General features: G+C 36.9%; 1 pseudogene; it reads right to left on the reverse strand.

The window, feature by feature from the left end:
* Positions 1–8777: 8777 nt before the first annotated feature.
* On the reverse strand, positions 8778–14385 carry LOC127665205 (cathepsin Q-like; annotated as a pseudogene).
* Positions 14386–18858: the final 4473 nt, after the last annotated feature.

Below are 18858 nucleotides of genomic sequence, written 5' to 3' on the forward strand. Positions count from 1 at the left end.
GAAGAGCAATATAACCCAGGTGAGTGAATGGTATTCACTAAAGAGGATGCTACATATTAAAAGTGTAATGAAGAAACATTTATTGCCAAAGTGGCATTTAGGCACAAGTGCAAGAAGAAAATGTAAATTATGTTGCACATACACTTTGGAATATTTTCACTAATTTTCTTTTTTATTTTTAAAATTATTTTTATTAAATTTTTATTTTAATTTTGAGAATTTTATACATGAATATTGTATTTCCACATTTTTACCATTCCTTAACCTTTTTGTAGCTCTCCCATGTCCTTACCTCCATCTCATATTTTTGACTTTTTTTCTGATAAAACTGAATGTTTTTTATTTTATTTATTTTATTTTATTTTATTTTATTTTATTGGATTCATTTTTTTATTTATATTTCAAATGATTTCCCCTTTTCTGGCCCCCCACTCCCCGAAAGTCACATAAGCCCCCTTCCCTCCCTCTGTTCTCCCACCTTCCCCTTCCCACTTCCCTGTTCTGGTTTTGCCTTATACTGCTACACTGAGTCTTTCCAGAACCAGGGGCCACTCCTTCGTTCTTCTTGTACCTCATTTGATGTGTGGATTATGTTTTGGGTATTCCAGTTTTCCAGGCTAATATCCACTTATTAGTGAGTACATACCATAATTTAACTATTTCTGTTTTGCACACACACACATGAAAACACACACACACCTGATGAATTTCCTCACACAACTTTCTGAGTGCATTTAGTCTTGTTCATATGAGTATGTGTTCAGAGCTAACAACTTAAGATCACATTATATATCAGGTTGCCTGTCCCTGAAAAAGCCTAGTACTTCCTCTTTCAGTATCCAGTACTTTCTTGTAGGTCTTCAACTAGAGCTAGAGTTATGTGTGTTTTTCCCAATTCTACCTTGGAATGCCCACATGTATTGCAATTACTTAGGTGTTATTCCAGCAACAGTGTTGCTGGGATCTGAAGAATGTAGCTTCCTCATTGTATATTGAAGACACAATCTCACAGCAAATGTCCTGACCTGATTCTTTGACTCTTAAATGTTTTTCCCTTTCTTCTTCCTTGGTGACACTTGGTGCTAATGTATAGGAGTTGTGTATGTATCAGTTGTTGTTGTGTATCAATAGTTCCCTGTACATTGGCTAGTTGTGGATATATGTGTTAGTCTTCATCTGATGCAAAAATAAATAAATAAATAAATAAATAAATAAACAAATAAATAAAAAGTCTCTTTTATCTCAGCTATAAATTTGGCATAAGTATTACCATTTTATAATTTATAAAGTACAAGATAGACTTAACACCCAGTTCATGATTTTTGTCAACTAAATAGAATACATTGTCATCTATTTTAATTTAAAAGACTTATGTCCTGGCTTAGCTTGTATACTATCTGAAAACTGTCTTTTCAAATATGTTCACTTAATGTAAATATTCTGGGTTGTCTATGAGACTACATATAATCTTTCAATACCATCAGAAAGCCAAGAGCGACCAATACTATTTGAAAAATCAAGTATCTATGTAACATAATCTGGACTATTGTCCATTAAATACTCTCAGCTATTTCTAATTAAATATCTTGAAAAACCCCTAACAGCAAACTCAGAGCCAAAAATTTGCTATCCGGCCCTTAATTCACAGGTTTAAGCATCTCAGATTAGTTTCTATTGGCATTTATAGCAGGCCTGGGGACACACCTTATACTTTTAAAATTTTTGTATCAATAGAGAAAATTTATACCAAAGAAAACCTTGATACCTTCTGTATCAAAATGAACTCTCTACCAAAATAAGAAATTATTACTTCAACTTAGCAGCAATTATAAGGATTGCTACCGAATGAGATTATGGCTACACAATCAATTCTTTTTTTTTTATTCGATATAATTTATTTACATTTCAAATGATTTCCCCTTTTCTAGCCCCCCACTCCTCGAAAGTCCCGTAAGCCCCCTTCTCTTCCCCTGTCCTCCCACCCACCCCTTCCCACTTCCCCGTTCTGGTTTTGCTGAATACTGTTTCACTGAGTCTCTCCAGAAACAGGGGCCACTCCTCCTTTCTTCTTGTACCTCATTTGATGTGTGGATTATGTTTTGGGTATTCCAGTTTTCTAGGTTAATATCCACTTATTAGTGAGTGCATACCATGATTCACCTTTTGAGTCTGGGTTACCTCACTTAGTATGATATTCTCTAGCTCCATCCATTTGCCTAAGAATTTCATGAATTCATTGTTTCTAATGGCTGAATAGTACTCCATTGTGTAGATATACCACATTTTTTGCATCCACTCTTCTGTTGAGGGATGCCTGGGTTCTTTCCAGCATCTGGCAATTATAAATAGGGCTGCTATGAACATAGTAGAACATGTATCCTTATTACATGGTGGGGAGTCTTCTGGGTATATGCCCAGGAGTGGTATAGCAGGATCTTCTGGAAGTGAGGTGCCCAGTTTTCGGAGGAACCGCCAGACTGATTTCCAGAGTGGTTGTACCAATTTGCAACCCCACCAGCAGTGGAGGAGTGTTCCTCTTTCTCCACACCCTCTCCAACACCTGCTGTCTCCTGAACTTTTAATCTTAGCCATTCTGACTGGTATAAGATGAAATCTTAGGGTTGTTTTGATTTGCATTTCCCTAATGACTAATGAAGTTGAGCATTTTTTAAGATGCTTCTCCGCCATCCGAAGTTCTTCAGGTGAGAATTCTTTGTTTAACTCTGTACCCCATTTTTAATAGGGTTGTTCGGTTTTCTGGAGTCTACCTTCTTGAGTTCTTTATATATATTGGATATTAGCCCTCTATCTGATGTAGGATTGGTGAAGATCTTTTCCCAATTTGTTGGTTGCCGATTTGTCCTCTTGATGGTGTCCTTTGCCTTACAGAAACTTTGTAATTTTATGAGGTCCCATTTGTCAATTCTTGCTCTTAGAGCATACGCTATTGGTGTTCTGTTCAGAAACTTTCTCCCTGTACCGATGTCCTCAAGGGTCTTCCCCAGTTTCTTTTCTATTAGCTTCAGAGTGTCTGGCTTTATGTGGAGGTCCTTGATCCATTTGGATTTGAGCTTAGTACAAGGAGACAAGGATGGATCAATTCGCATTCTTCTGCATGCTGACCTCCAGTTGAACCAGCACCATTTGTTGAAAAGGCTATCTTTTTTCCATTGGATGTTTTCAGCCCCTTTGTCGAGGATCAAGTGGCCGTAGGTGTGTGGGTTCATTTCTGGATCTTCAATCCTGTTCCATTGATCCTCCTACCTGTCACTGTACTAATACCATGCAGTTTTTAACACTATTGCTCTGTAGTATTGCTTGAGGTCAGGGATACTGATTCCCCCAGATTTTCTTTTGTTGCTGAGAATAGTTTTAGCTATCCTGGGTTTTTTGTTGTTCCAGATGAATTTGATAATTGCTCTTTCTAACTCTGTGAAGAATTGAGTTGGGATTTTGATGGGTATTGCATTGAATCTGTATAGTGCTTTAGGCAAAATGGCCATTTTAACTATATTGATTCTACCGATCCATGAGCATGGGAGGTTTTCCCATTTTTTGAGGTCTTCTTCCATTTCCTTCTTCAGAGTCTTGAAGTTCTTGTCATACAGATCTTTCACATGTTTGGTAAGAGTCACCCCAAGATACTTTATACTGTTTGTGGCTATTGTGAAGGGGGTCATTTCTCTAATTTCTTTCTCAGCCTGCTTATCCTTTGAGTATAGGAAGGCCACTGATTTGCTTGAGTTGATTTTATAACCTGCCACTTTGCTGAAGTTGTTTATCAGCTGTAGGAGCTCTCTAGTGGAGTTCTTTGGGTCACTTAGGTAGACGATCATGTCGTCTGCAAATAATACACAAACAATTCTACTTATTTCCTTCCTTTTCCAATTATGACCATTTCTAAATTCCCCAGAAAGTCAACCTTAGAGTACCCACCTCCATCCCCAAAGCTCAGGGACTGGGATGACTAGTCTTTGTAATTTCTTCAAGATGAATATGAGTATTAACATATATTTGAAGGTGGGAGGTAAGGGTAGAGAAAATGGAGCAGTTTGTTGTACTTAAGAACACCACTATAATACAATTGTTTTAGTCTCTGGTGTCTGGGTTCTGACTGTATCTGGTTGAAAGTTCAAGAGATCAAGAGTTCAATGCAGGTCAGTTCAGCATATCTGATGATGAGACTTACCAAGGTTGTGTATGCTGTAATATACAATTCTCAAAACAAAATATTAGTATCATCAAGATAACTTTTTGTATGATTCTCAGGAATCTAGTTCTCCAGGGGCTCTCCCTTTGTCATATCTGATCCATATTACTCTGGAAGTTGTATAGACACTAATCACCTTTTCTAAAAATTCGAAGTAAAACCTTTCTCCCAAATCAACATATCCTTGAGCCAGTAACCAGAAAAGCCTTTATTTTGATCCCTTTCCCAGAGGAATAATAAAACAAAAAAATTCAAAATCATACCCATTTTGAAAATTAAAATGATTCAAAACAAATGAAGTAAACCTAAATACTTTATGTGACTATTTCTTAGGCTTTCTCTATTTGTCATGTTAGGAAATTATCCCAAATTCCTGAGGAGCCCAAGTTCAAAGAATATAAGCTATCCTGCAGGACTTCAAAGCTTCCCTAAGACAGTTGTTTTCATACATTCTCCCTATTATCCTTAAAAAAAAAACCAAAACCAACCAAACAAACAAAAACCCTCTTGTTTATTGTAAAAATCTATTCTTGGGACCTTCTCCTAATCTGTCATGTCAGGATCATCAACCCTAAATCCCCGTGGAGCCATGTTCAAAGACTGTGAGTTAGTTATCCGGCAGACCTTATACCATCTTTAAAACAATTGATTCACACTTCTATCTATACCTGCTTATATATAAGCATCTTGTCAAACCAGGATTTAAACACCAAATTCCCATGGAGCCCACATTAGATAGAATTTGAATGTCCTATAAGACTTTGTATACACACACACACACACACACACACACACACACACACACACACATATACATATGTGCATCATATATATATATATACATACATACACCATTTTTAAGCAATTAATTCAAACTTTCACTAAAAAAAAAAAACCATCTATCTATAGGAAGCAGGCAATTTTTACTTGTTAAGGTCTCTGCCTAGAGCAGCCATCTATTATACTATCTATCTGTTATGCTCTCTACCTGGAGACATAGACTTCTATTAATTAATACCTGTTCTTAGGAGGGAATTATCACTGCCCTCACTACTCAGAGTCAGTGAGTAATTTACCTTATCCTAGTTCTGAACCATGGGCAAAATCTTGTGTGTGATTTGGACACACAAGAAAAAATTCTATGCTAAAAGCAAATAATCTCAATTTTATAAATTCATAGGTAAATCAACATCTGCCCCCAAGATGTAGGCAGCTTCCATTTTTTGACTCTCTAACTCAGAGCAGGCATCTTGTCTCTTTCCACAGTAGGGAACCTCAGATCCCTCTTTCTTTGTTTCATGGTTTCCATGCTTGAGCCATCATGAGTAGTCAGAGGGTCACTTTCATCTCATTTAGAAAACAAAACTCCAACTCTCAGGTTAATAATCTTAAATTTCTAGTGGATCCTTGTCCAACAAGTTGGTTTGCTACCTGTTGTGGGAAATACTAAAACTCAATCCATTCCACACTACTCCTGCAGGCATCCGTAGGCTGGCCAGACAGACACTTATGAACATTGGCAGCCTGTTCTCATCTCATGGAAACTGACTCAGAGCTCCAAAATTACTACACCCAGCTGCTAAGTTTCCACTTGAGTCTTGCTACCATCCCAGCCCCATGCTTCAAAATTCCCTTGGCATTTTGGCGTGCACTTCTGGCAAACCCAATGTACCTTTCTCTTTGGACCCCAGTCAAGCCGTCTCATGAAGGAAAACACAACAAAAACCTTATTATTTACGTATCATGACCATGTCTGGGTCCTGACTGTATCTGGTTGAATGTTCAAGAGATCAAGAGTTCAAAGCAGGTCAGTTCAGCCTATCTGATGGTGAGACTCACCAAGGTTGTATATTCTGTAATATACAAATCTCAAAACAAAATTTTAGTATCATCAAGATAACTTTTTGTTTGATTTTCTGGAATCTACTTCTCCAGGGGCTCTCCCTTTGTCATATCTGATCCATATTACTCTGGAAGTTGTATAGACACTAATCACCTTTTCTAAAAATTCGAAGTAAAACCTTTCTCCCAAATCAACATATCCTTGAAACAGTAACCAGAAAAGCCTTTATTTTGATCCCTTTCCCAGAGGAATAATAAAATTACAAAATTCAAAATCATACCCATTTTGAAAATTAAAATTATTCAAAACAAATGAAGTAAACTCAAATACGGTATGTGACTATTTCTTAGGCTTTTTCTATTTGTCATGTTAGGAAATTAACCCAAATTCCTGAGGAGCCCATGTTCAAAGAATATAAGCTATCCTGCAGGACTTCAAAGCTTCCCTAAGACAGTTGTTTTCATACATTCTCCCTATTATGCTTAAAAAATAATAAAAACCCAAACCAACCAAACAAACAAAAACCCTCTTGTTTATTGTAAATACCTATTCTTGGGATCTTTTCCTAATCTGTCCTGTCAGGATCATCAACCCTAAATCCCTGTGGAGCCATGTTCAAAGACTGTGAGTTAGTTATCCGGCAGACCTTATGCCATCTTTAAAACAATTGATTCACACTTCTATCTATACCTTCTTATATATAAGCAGCTTGTCAAACCAGGATTTAAACCCCAAATTCCCATGGAGCCCATGTTAGATAGAATTTGAATGTCCTATAAGACTTTGTATACACACACACACACACACACACACACATATATATACATGTGCATCATATATATATATATATATATATATATATATATATATATATATATATACACATGTCATTTTATATATATATATATATATATATATATATATATATATATATATATATATACCATTTTAAGCAATTAATTCAAACTTTCACTAAAAAAAATCTATCTATATGAAGCAGGTAATTTTTACTTGTTAAGCTCGCTGCCTAGAGCAGCCATCCTATTATACCATCTATCGGTTATGCTCTCTACCTGGAGACATAGACTTCTATTAATTAATACCTGTTCTTAGGAGGGAATTATCACTGCCCTCACTACTCAGAGTCAGTGAGTAATTTACCTTATCCTAGTTCTGAACCATGGGCAAAATCTTGTGTGTGATTTGGACACACAAGAAAAAATTCTATGCTAAAAGCAAATAATCTCAATTTTATAAATTCACAGGTAAGTCAAAATCTGCCCCCAAGATGTAGGCAGCTTCCATTTTTTGACTCTCTAACTCAGAGCAGCCATCTTGTCTCTTTCCACAGCAGGGAACCTCAGAGCCCTCTTTCTTTGTTTCAAGGTTTCCATGCATGAGCCATCATGAGTAGTCCCAGGGTCACTTTTCTCTCATTTAGAAAACAAAACTCCAACTCTCAGGTTAATAATCTTAAATTTCTAGTGGATCCTTGTTCAACATGTTGGTTTGCTACCTGTTGTGGGAAATACTAAAACTCAATCCATTCCACGCTACTCCTGCAGGCACCCATAGGCTGGCCAGACAGACACTTATGAACATTGGCAGGCTGTTCTCATCTCATGGAAACTGACTCAGAGCTCCAAAATTACTACACCCAGCTGCTAAGTTACCACTTGAGTCTTGCTACCATCCCAGCCACTTGCTTCAAAATTCCCTTGGCATTTTGGCGTGCACTTCTGGCAAACCCAATGTACCTTTCTCTTTGGACCCCAGTCAAGCCGTCTCATGAAGGAAAACACCACAAATCTTAGTTCACATACAATTCTAACTCAATCACTGGGTGTAACAAGTAGAATTATAATATTGTAAGTCATGTAAATTGAAATCCTCTGGTGGCAAATCCTGGTGGATTTACTATCTAAACCGGGGATCACTAATAGCTACATCTTGTCTCCCCACTATTCACATTCAAAACCCTGTACATCTCTTCTCCCTCTTATCTTCCACCTAGAGGCAATTTTAAAGTCTTTGTCTATGCTTCTGCTCTGATGAATTTATCAGAGTATACTGTAGTAAGTATGCTGGGCTTTTTGGAACCTAATACATGGTTGAAGTCATGGAGAAGAGATAGCCACAGCCCAACATAAAGCAGTAGCACATGGTGACTTCTCATTGCACAGAGGGGCCATGAGTTGATACTGGGTGCCTTTGTGTTAGCTAAAAATGTCCAATTCAGTAATTATCATATAGTATTTCAGGGAAGGATTTCTGGTGGATATATAGAACTTTGTAATCAAAAACAGTCAGCAACTGCAGTCAAACTGCAATCAAACAACAGTTATGAAGGATAACACACATCGCACAGGATCTATCCATCCTTTCTCCTGAATACCAGATTAGCACTCAATCCCAACTTCAAGATGAATTGCATTTCTTACCACAAAAAGTACATAAATTTTTCTTTTTAAAGGTAGTTTATTTGCACAATCTTTAAAACTGAAAGTAAAGTTACTTTAGGAAAAATAAGCATTCATTAGTTAAGGTAAAAGTTACAGTGCTCATGTCAAATATTTGAAATCTCCAAGAATTCACATTACATGTGGATTTTGTGGGACTCAAAGAGGTTAACATACTCATGTGTCAAAGACTGTTCATTGGAGTGGATGGCACTGTTCTGGAAATAGTCTCACGCTGTATGATTCCTTGTGAACATCAGGTTGCTCAAACAGTAGGGTATTGGGCATATGAAGCAATTGCACAGTGGTTGTTCTTATCTTTGGCAATCTTCATATAACCACCCAATCCCTATCGTCTACCCCAGCTGAAAGAAATAATATTTTCCAATTAGTAGAAATAATAACACATGATTGACATAATACAATTGCTGGCAAGAATCTAGCATAACAGAAGTATCAGAGAAAGCATAAGCTCTATTCCTGAGTATCAAAAGATGCCTAAAACAGGATGAGAATGCTACAGCAAAGAATGGAGGTTTCTTCCCAAACATGCATCACAACTAAAAACATGTTTCATGTGTGACATAATTAATGGCACTGACATGACATTTAAAGCCTAGAAACCAGGAAATTTCACAATAGTATATTGGCAGTAAGTTCTTAAGTGTTAAAGGGGAGCTCAGAGTTTAATGAGTGGAGATCAACTTCAAGGACAATTTTAAATCAGATTGATATTGTTGCATGCCTATAATAAAGATTTGGGGACATGGACACTGGGTATGCATGTAGCAACCTGGATAGCTAGAGTAAGCAATAAATTCCTAGATCACCCAGAAACCCTGCCTAAATATGGAAGTTGTATAATGATTGAGAAAGAGCTGATGTTAAAATAAGAGCTCTACACAGGGGCACTTGCACACACACATATGTGCACGCAGACATGCAGAAAGACAAATAGACCTCACACGTGTACATGGAAAAACAAGAATAAACTTTGTTCAACTTAAATTGGTCAAAAATTTCTAAGCTGTGTATCAAAATACTGACTGCAACATTTAATCTCTTCCTGCATCCCCTGTTAGGGTATCCAGGCCCTTAATCACTAAACCATCTCTCTAGCCCCTAGAATTTTAAATACAAAAATTTCATCAGTTTATACCTGTTCTTGATCAGCCAGTAGTTATTGCCATATATTTCATTTCCCTCAAATCCATAGCCAACCACCAGAACAGCATGATTCACAGAACTGGTGCAATTTGGCTCATGACAAACACCTGAGAAGTAAAATGGATGCTGACATGAGATACAAAGGCTACATGATGATGAGTACTGCCACCATCAATAGGGAGACATTTTCAAAGATCCTGAAATTATATAAACTACAATTGAATAATGAGATTTATGAATTGTTCATAAGAATATATACCTATCAATAATATATATCAGCATATATATGCATGCATATATTACATGTAATATATATATATTTACATGGTTTCACCAAAAATTGAAGAAATTCAAAGTAATGATATTTGTTCATAATCATGGTCAACAAGCATATAAGATGACTTTTACAATTGTCTATTTTTATTAGTAGAATCTCATGTCAAATTAAACTTACAGGATATAAATTGCTTAATTCAAAGGCTCTGTTATGATATCATTTCAGATAACTTGTTTCTGTAAATATATAAAACTTCTACTAATGTGAGAAGAGTTGGAAACTTAGATAGACAATAAATTTTTATTAATTATGACATATTAAGTTTCATGTGGAGGTTCATATCAGGTGAAATTCAGTACTTAGAATATTTTATGGGGATGAGTAAAATCCAGAAACTCATTCATATCATATGGTTTATATAGCATGTGGTTTTAGAAATATTGCATGGGGATGAGTAAAATCCAGAAAATCATTCATATCATATGGTTTATATAGCATGTGGTCTGTGAACTTGTCATGGCATAGAAATGGCACTCATTTTTTTCTTCATATATAAAAGGAAATATACTAACCTCCATAATAGAACCTAAAACTCTTAGGGACAACATGAATTCCAGTAGCAATGGGCCCTTTAGTTGCTACAGCATCCATTAGGACATCTTCACTCTCTGGGAGTGGCACAAATCCTGTGATTTTAGCAGCTGAATATTTAGGATTGTACCTGCATAGTCCATCCTTTAAAAGATAAAGAAAAAGAAATGCAGTTACTTCCACCTACTGCCTGGAAGCAAGAGTCAGAACCACAGCACTCTGTACTTTGCAAATGAACACGCTCAAGTAAGGAGTTTTAAAAATAGTTCCAGGAAGTAAAATATTGCTGGATGTTTAGGAACTAAAAATAAGTTCTTTTATCTTCAATAACAAGTGATAGGTCCTTCTTTTCTAATTACAAGGAAATTGAGTGACACAGAGTTCTGAATTAACTGTGAAACTGTTTCCATATTCTTCATATGCACAAAAGGAAAAAGGGCTATACTGATATCATCACACCAAAAACTCATGCAAACAAAATATAACAACCATGCTAATAGTGTACAAAGAGAGGTTCTAGCATGTAATCTGAGTTCTGAAGATAATGTATAATTTCTATAATGGTCAGTCATTACAAGCTGAGCCGAAATGAGAACTTAGGAAGTCCACTTACTTTTCATTCATAACGATCGGTTGCTTCAGCCTCCAGACCTCCATTTTGTAAAACATACTGGAAGGCATTGTACATATTACCCCAAAGACAGCCTCTGTTGCCTTGAGGTTTAGAACAGTCCACTAGGTTCTGTACACTCAGTGGGATCAGATTTCCTGTTTTCTTGAAAATTTGTCCCTCAATGGCACCAGTCACGGGAAAAGCCCAACAAGAATTACATTTTCCCTAAGCAGAGAAGAAAATGTGGTCATCTATAAACAAATACTCAAAAACAACCCAGACAGCCTAATACTTAATAAAAATTCAGAACTTGCAGTTGATAGATCTTCAGGAAGGAGTACTCAGTCTCCTAAGGGATTTGAATGCTAACAGTATGTGTATACAGCAGCACACACACACTAAAATATACATACATACACACATGCACATACACTCATAGACAACATGAACGTCTGAGCAGGAGTTATTTGTTTTATGGGTTATTAATGACAGTAATATGACTAGAAACACCTAAAGAAATGTTCAACATTCTTAGTCATCAGGGAAATGCAAATAAAAACAACTCTGAAATTTCATCTCACAGCAACCAGTATAGCTAAGATCAAAAACTCAGGTGACAGCAGATGCTGGTGAGGATGTAGAGAAAGAAGACCTCTCCTCCATTGTTGGTGAGATTTCAAGCTGGGAAAACCATTCTGGAAATCAGTAAGGTTGTTCCTCAGAAAACTAGACATAGTACTACCTGAGGACCCAACTACACCACTCCTTGTCACATACCCAGACCAACATGTGTCCTTATTGCATGTCGCTCCAACATGCAATAAGGACACATGCTCCATGTTCATAGCAGCCTTTTATAATATTTACAATATTCAGAAGCTGGAAAGAACCCAGATGTCCCTAAATAGAGGAATATATGTTGTATATTTACACAATGGAGTACTATTTAACTATTGAGAATGATGAATTCATGAAATTCTTAGGTAAATGGATGGAACTAGAAAATATCATCCTAAGTGAGGTAACCCAATCTCAAAAGAACACACATTGTATGCACTCATTGATAAGTGACTATTAGCCCAAAAGCTATGAATACTCAAGATACAATTCAAAGACCACATGAAGCTCAAGAAGGAAGACCAAAGTGCATGTGCTTTGTTTCTTCTGAGAAGGGGAGCAAAATACTCACAGGAGCAAATATGTAGATAAAGTGCAGGTCAGAGCCTGAAGAAAAGGCCATCTAGAGACTGTCTCACCTGGGGATTCATCCCATGTACAGTCACAAAACCCCAATAGTATTGTGGATGCCAAAGAATGCTTACTGAAAGGAACCTGATATGACTGTGTCCTGAGAGTCTGTGCCAGAGCCTTTTAAATACAAAGGCAGATGCTCACAGACAACCATTGGACTGAGCATGGAGTCACCAATGAAGGAGCTAGAGAAAGGACTAAAGGAGCTAAAGGAGTTTGCAACCTCATAGGCAGAAAAGCAAAATCAACCAACCAGAGCCTTCCCCCCCGCCCCCGCAGAGCTTCCAGGGACTAAGCCATTAACTGAGAGGTACACATGGCTCCAGCTGTGTATGTAGCAGAGGAATGCCTTATCAGGTATCAATGGGAGGAGAGGTCCTTGATCCTATGCTGACCGGAAAGATGCCCCAGTGTAGGGGAAGTGATGCCAGGGAGATGGGAGTATTGTGGATGAAGGAACATCCTTATAGAAGTAGGGGGAGAGAGGATGGGATAGGGGCTATCTGAGAGCAGGCGAACTGGGAAAGGGTATAGCACTTGAAATGTAAATAATTTTTCCAATGAAAAAGTCTACAGTGAGAGAGGAGAATCTAATAGTTGGATAATATGTGGGGCAGATGGCTAAGATCAATATACACTGTAAAATGTATAAAGATTTCAAAGAACAAAAAATATTATTTAAAAAGCAAATTGCAATTCCATCCACATTCAACTTGAATACATAGACATGCCCTGCTTTGACATTCATGTTGTTTAAAAAGATGGGCATAACCTGGCATGGTGGTATATATCTTTAACCCCAGCACTTGAAAGACAGAGGCAGGCAGATCTCTGTGGATTCAAGGCCAGCCTGGTCTCCAAATGAGCTCCAGGACACCAAAGTTTCTTAAAACAAGAAAAACTGTGTCAAGCAAAGTAAGCTATAAAGTAAACAAACAAAAAAGAGGAAAAAGAGGAGATTAATAATAATAATAACAGCAATAATAATAATAATAATAATGAGGAGGAGATGGAGGAGGAGGAGGAGGAGGAGGAGGAGGAGGAGGAGGAGGAGAAGGAGAAGAAGAAGAAGAAGAAGAAGAAGAAGAAGAAGAAGAAGAAGAAGAAGAAGAAGAAGAAGAAGAAGAAGAAGAAGAAGAAGAAGAAGAAAGGCATTTGACAATGTAATACCTGTTTCCTCACAGGAGTCACATAGCCTTCATTTCACCAATCAACAAATTTGGGCAAAGCATCTCGTCCATTCCAAGAGTTAGGAAAACGACTACCAAGTGCACGTTTCCAGAGACTTTTCCCAGTGTTGTGAACTGGCAATGTAAACCCAATTATCATGTCCTTGAATTCTTCATCAGTATTCAAGGAAAAGTGCATAAATGATTATTAAAGAAAGATTCTATGTAAAGCAATCAATAAAACAGTGTGAAGTGATCCTAGTCACACTCACCATGTCAGCAAATTCATTTATTTCCATGGTGAAGGTATTCTTCCTCAGGGAATTCTCCATGTTGTGCAGTTTAATTATTTTCACATTTTCTTCCCATTCTGCTCTCTTCATTACATCTTCCTTTTAGATGAGAATATAATGTAAGAAAATTCATTCTATTTGATGTCCTGCACAGGCTGACCTTTAGGACTTGCTGTTGCAGGTGACTAGAGGTCAGAAAAGGGATCTTACCACACTGTGGTCTAACTTTCACATACCAAGGAAAAGAGAATCTGAACATTCTGTGCTCACAACTTTTATTAGGTAATATCAATGGTGGTGGTGGTTTTGGTGGGGCACCTATGATCTCTCATGTACCTAGTAACTTTTACTCTGGGGACCCTATGCATATTTTCCTGGATACCAACTGGAGTGTATGATTTTTCATATTTCATCTTCCACACTTGCCAATCGACATCCAAACTGTGATCAAATGCTGAAGCACCTGATACATCTCCCAAGAACAGGATGACCAGGAAGACAGAAGGAGTCATGTCTCAAACTGTATGTGAAAGAAAAATGAAGATATGATTACACCAATGTTTTAAAAATGTCTTCATACTCATTCCTGAGAAATTAAGCTGTCCATGGTTAATATAATAATGTGCATTATTCCTTCAAATATGTTTCCAAAGATTGTAGAAGACACTGAGGTTATATTTTAACTGAGTCACAAAAGTTCTGGTCATGAGATCCAATGAAAAATGAAAATCATGTACTCAGAATTCTTGCATTGTAAACGTTAGGTGTACTCCATCACGTTTTAGAAAGTTATCCAGACACAGTGACGAACCAGTGCTTTACAATATCACTTATAATTTCTACCAAGCAGAAGTTTTGTCGTGGTATTGGGCTTTAATTTCAAGATGTATTCAAGAGTCGAGGCTATATGTCATCATATGCCTTTAATAGAAAATAAAAATTAATAGAAGAAATTAAATCTTCTCTTAAATATAAATTGGTGGGAATATCTTTAAGCCTCTCTTCTTTAGTGAAACTTTTTGAAATATCATCTAGAAAGGATGTGGGAAGAATCATTTACTATTATTTCCATCTAACCCATGGAATTTAATAACCAAATTCCCACTAGCTACCTATGTAAGAATTATGTCACATAAAAAAAAAACAATAGAAAGCCAAAACCATGAGGAAAAGAGGAGTATGATAGCAAGTGAATAAGGGGTGTTTATAGTCTGTAATTGCTGGATTTCTAGATCAACACTTCTCATAAGACCAGATAGGTATATATCACCTGCTACTGTGTCTCTGCCTGCAAATTGAAACAGACACATCTATAGGTTATGTGCTAGTGATGTCTTCAAAATAACAGCTGCAACTCTGTGGACAGAATCAGACATTTAGTTAACACAACCGTATACAAAAATAAATCCTGAAGGGACCTGATTTCTTCTTTACCTTTTATACCTACAAGGAGGGCTGGTGATGCTTAGGTTAGATTTTTCTTCTATGTGATCTGCTTGATTCTCCATGGAGTTTCCCAAATCTCCTTTCCAAGTCCTCTTTCTCTTCTGCCATTCACAGGCAGGGCCTTATCTTTCTATGACATCCACTACAGCCTCAGAACAGTCCGCAGGTTCAACTCTTCAGAGGAATGGTCAGTTTCTAGGATCAGGCCCAGGAACTCTTCACTCAAGCTATAAATCTGAAGCTATAAATCTATGAGATTGGACCCACCCCTCAATCATGCCTTAATTTTTATTGGCTGTGTTGGTGACAAGATTAAGCCTCTCCGCACTGGGACTTCAGGCATCTTCTGAGATATAATCTGATTGCCCCATTGGCATGGTTGTAGACTACCTCTGTGAAGGGCAGGAAGCTGAATTTGTGAACCTTGTCAAAGAAAGGTAGATAGTCAGAATGGAGAGATAGCTCAGTGTGGTTAAGAGTACTGACTGCTCTTCCAGATGTCCTGAGTTCATTTCTAAGCAAGCACATGGTGGCTCACAACAATCTGTAATGGGATCCAATGCCCTCTTTTGGTGTGCTTGAGGACAGTTACAGTGTACTCATATACATAAAATAGATAATTCTTAAAAAATGAAAGGTATATAGCCATCCTGTAGGTGTTGGATCATACTATACTGGATATTTTTGCTTCCATGATTGTGTTTCCTGTATAATGTATGTGTTGTTGCCCCTTGATGGTTATAATGGGATGTTTTAATTGCCATCTCTTGCATGGTCTTATTCATCATATTTTATTTCATGTTTAGTTCATAGCTATGATTGGAAAATTGGAGATTACAGAGACTGGGATGCTTTTTTTCCTGGTGTCATGCTGTAACATGAATGAATCTCATGAGAGTCTTAAGAGACCATGACAGCCAAAGACAAAAATGAATTTTAAGGTTGAGCCTTACAACATATGATTGAAAATACTGTGAGTGGTCTCATTAAATTCACTGGAGAATAAATTGAATCATTACCTAGAAGCACCATATTACCTGTCTTCTTCATTGTGGCTATATTGTGATAACTAGAAAAATGTGCATTTGCCATTTTCAGTACCTATCCTGGTTACCACAAGAGGACACACATTGTTTGACAGTACCACAAAGAAATATTTAGAAGTAGTTCCTCTTTAAATTTGCTCTGGACACTGAAGAGTAATCCTACACTTCCCATCCTCTTACCTTAGCACTCATCATTTCTTTTTGTCAGTGTAGATATTTGGCTACTGCTTTTGGTTTAGTGGTTTTCCTCACAAGAGTCCAGAGGAAATGTAGTTTTCATTGCATCAGTTTGAAAAAGTGGGACCATATATTATATTATTAATAAAATATAAAAAAATATATTATTACACAATAAGGACTGTCATATTTTCACTTCGTATTCTCAGTTTGTGATATTATATTTGGCACATAGATGCCCTACTTGATTTATCCATTTATTATTGCATTCAGTTCTTTTCTCAAACCAGAAAAGAAATGCATGATATCTTTCTACATTATACCCTAAATGTCCTAAAGGGTACAAAATCTTAGACTGTCTAAGTCAATGATAAATGATGTTTAAATACTGTTTTTTAAAGGATCACATAAATCATTTTATAGAAATTACGAGCACCAATAACAGACATCAGTTCTTACTGTATAGCCCACAGCTCTCTATGTGCTGTCTGCCTTCTGCTTGTTTCTTACTTCAGCCTTTCCATACATTTTAATTAACTTGTGATTTCCATACAGTGTGTTTTTAACATAGACATTCCAATTTCTTAACTCCTCCCCAATGCTCTATTTCTCACTACCAATACTATACCATAGTCTTTCCCTCATTTACTAAAAAGGGAAAGAAAAGGCCACTAAATTTGTGGAATCTATTGATGATGAGTAACCACTGGTGATCATTCATTCTGTTGTAGACTGGGATATATCTTGTCTCACTCCATTTCAGTAATATGGCTTTCCCTCTCCAAGAAGTTATCATGTGTAAATACTGTTTTAATTAGTGCTAGGGACTTTTGCACAGTTCCATCTGCTTCATCTTGGAATTTTTGTCTGATTTTAGCTGTTTATGTCTTCTGCATGCTGCAACAGTCTCTGTGATTTTACATGTGTATCTGTTGTATGCTGCTTTGTTAATGAGTTTTTAAGTCATCCATCACCTCTCACCTCTACTATTTCCCCACACCCTCTTCTTCATAGATTCCCTAGCCTTGTGGTGAGGAGTAGGATAAAGACATCCCATTCATATAGGTGCTCCAAGTATCCATGACTCTTCATATTGTATAGATATAGGCATCTGTGTTAATTGCCATCTGCTGCATGAAGAAGTTTCTCTAATGATGGCTGAGAAACTCATGTATATGTCTATAGCAATATACCATAAGAAGTCTGTTGACATTATGCTCTTTAGCAGAATAATAGTAATAGATTTATTTTCTCCTGGGATTATTAATTCTTGTCTCAGGTTGTTTCATTAACAGTGTCAGGTATATGACAAAGTAGACTCCTCATTATATCTCAGAGTTTGTTGCTATGTGGGATGATTGATTACCTTTCTCATTTGAAAGCATGAATAGCACCATGAGCAGTATCCATTATGAAGGTAGCTTCCAGTTGACAATCAGATCTATCCATATTCTATGAATTAAGTGTAGTGTCATCAGAAGGAAAGGAACATCTGGAATTGTAATGGAGCTAAATCTACAGTTCAAGAAAATAAGTTTAAAGATCGTGGACTAAAAGCAGTGGTGTCCTCAGGGAAAACCCATATCCAATTACCTTCCAAATTGTGAAAAAGAATTAAAGGTAAGGTTTACTTGTAAAAGATACCACCAAAACCCAGAAAGCTGATGAGAATGTTCTTGAATGAAGGGGACATATTCTTTCCACAGAAAGCAGAAGTTGGCAGCTTTGCCTACATCATTCATTTTTTAGAGTAAACCATACAAGAAAGGTGTTAAATGATCTCCTTCAGGCCTAAGAAAGGCTACTGATGCAAGATATATATCAGAGGTGTTCCTGCATGAAAGCCAAGATAGGCTGTTGTGTGTAGCTGTGAAGGCAATGTCTAGATTCTTAAGAAACTCTAAGATGTTGGAGATGGGATATCTGATGAGGACGTCTTTGAACACAGTGTGAAACCAGGGGAGGAAGAGAGAGAGAGAGAGAGAGAGAGAGAGAGAGAGAGAGAGAGAGAGAGAGAGAGAGAGAGTTGGGGAATAGAGAAGCAGAGAGGAAAAGGGAGAGGGAAAGCAAGAGATGTGTTGAAGTGAACAAAGTTCTCCAATTTGTCTTAGAGTCATTTTTTGTATGCTCCTGATCCATTTACCTTCATGTTCTTTTTTATTTTTGAAAACATTTTGAAAGGTATTATATCCCTGATTTCTTTCTCAACCCATTTTCATTTGCCACATTTTCTAAGACTTCAAAAACTACATTGAAAATTTATGGAAAGTGGAAAATGTTTTTTCTTTTCCCGATTTTAATTGATTTGTCTTATGT

Source organism: Apodemus sylvaticus, chromosome 14 (assembly GCF_947179515.1).
Source record: "Apodemus sylvaticus chromosome 14, mApoSyl1.1, whole genome shotgun sequence".
Taxonomy (NCBI): Eukaryota; Metazoa; Chordata; class Mammalia; order Rodentia; family Muridae; genus Apodemus; species Apodemus sylvaticus.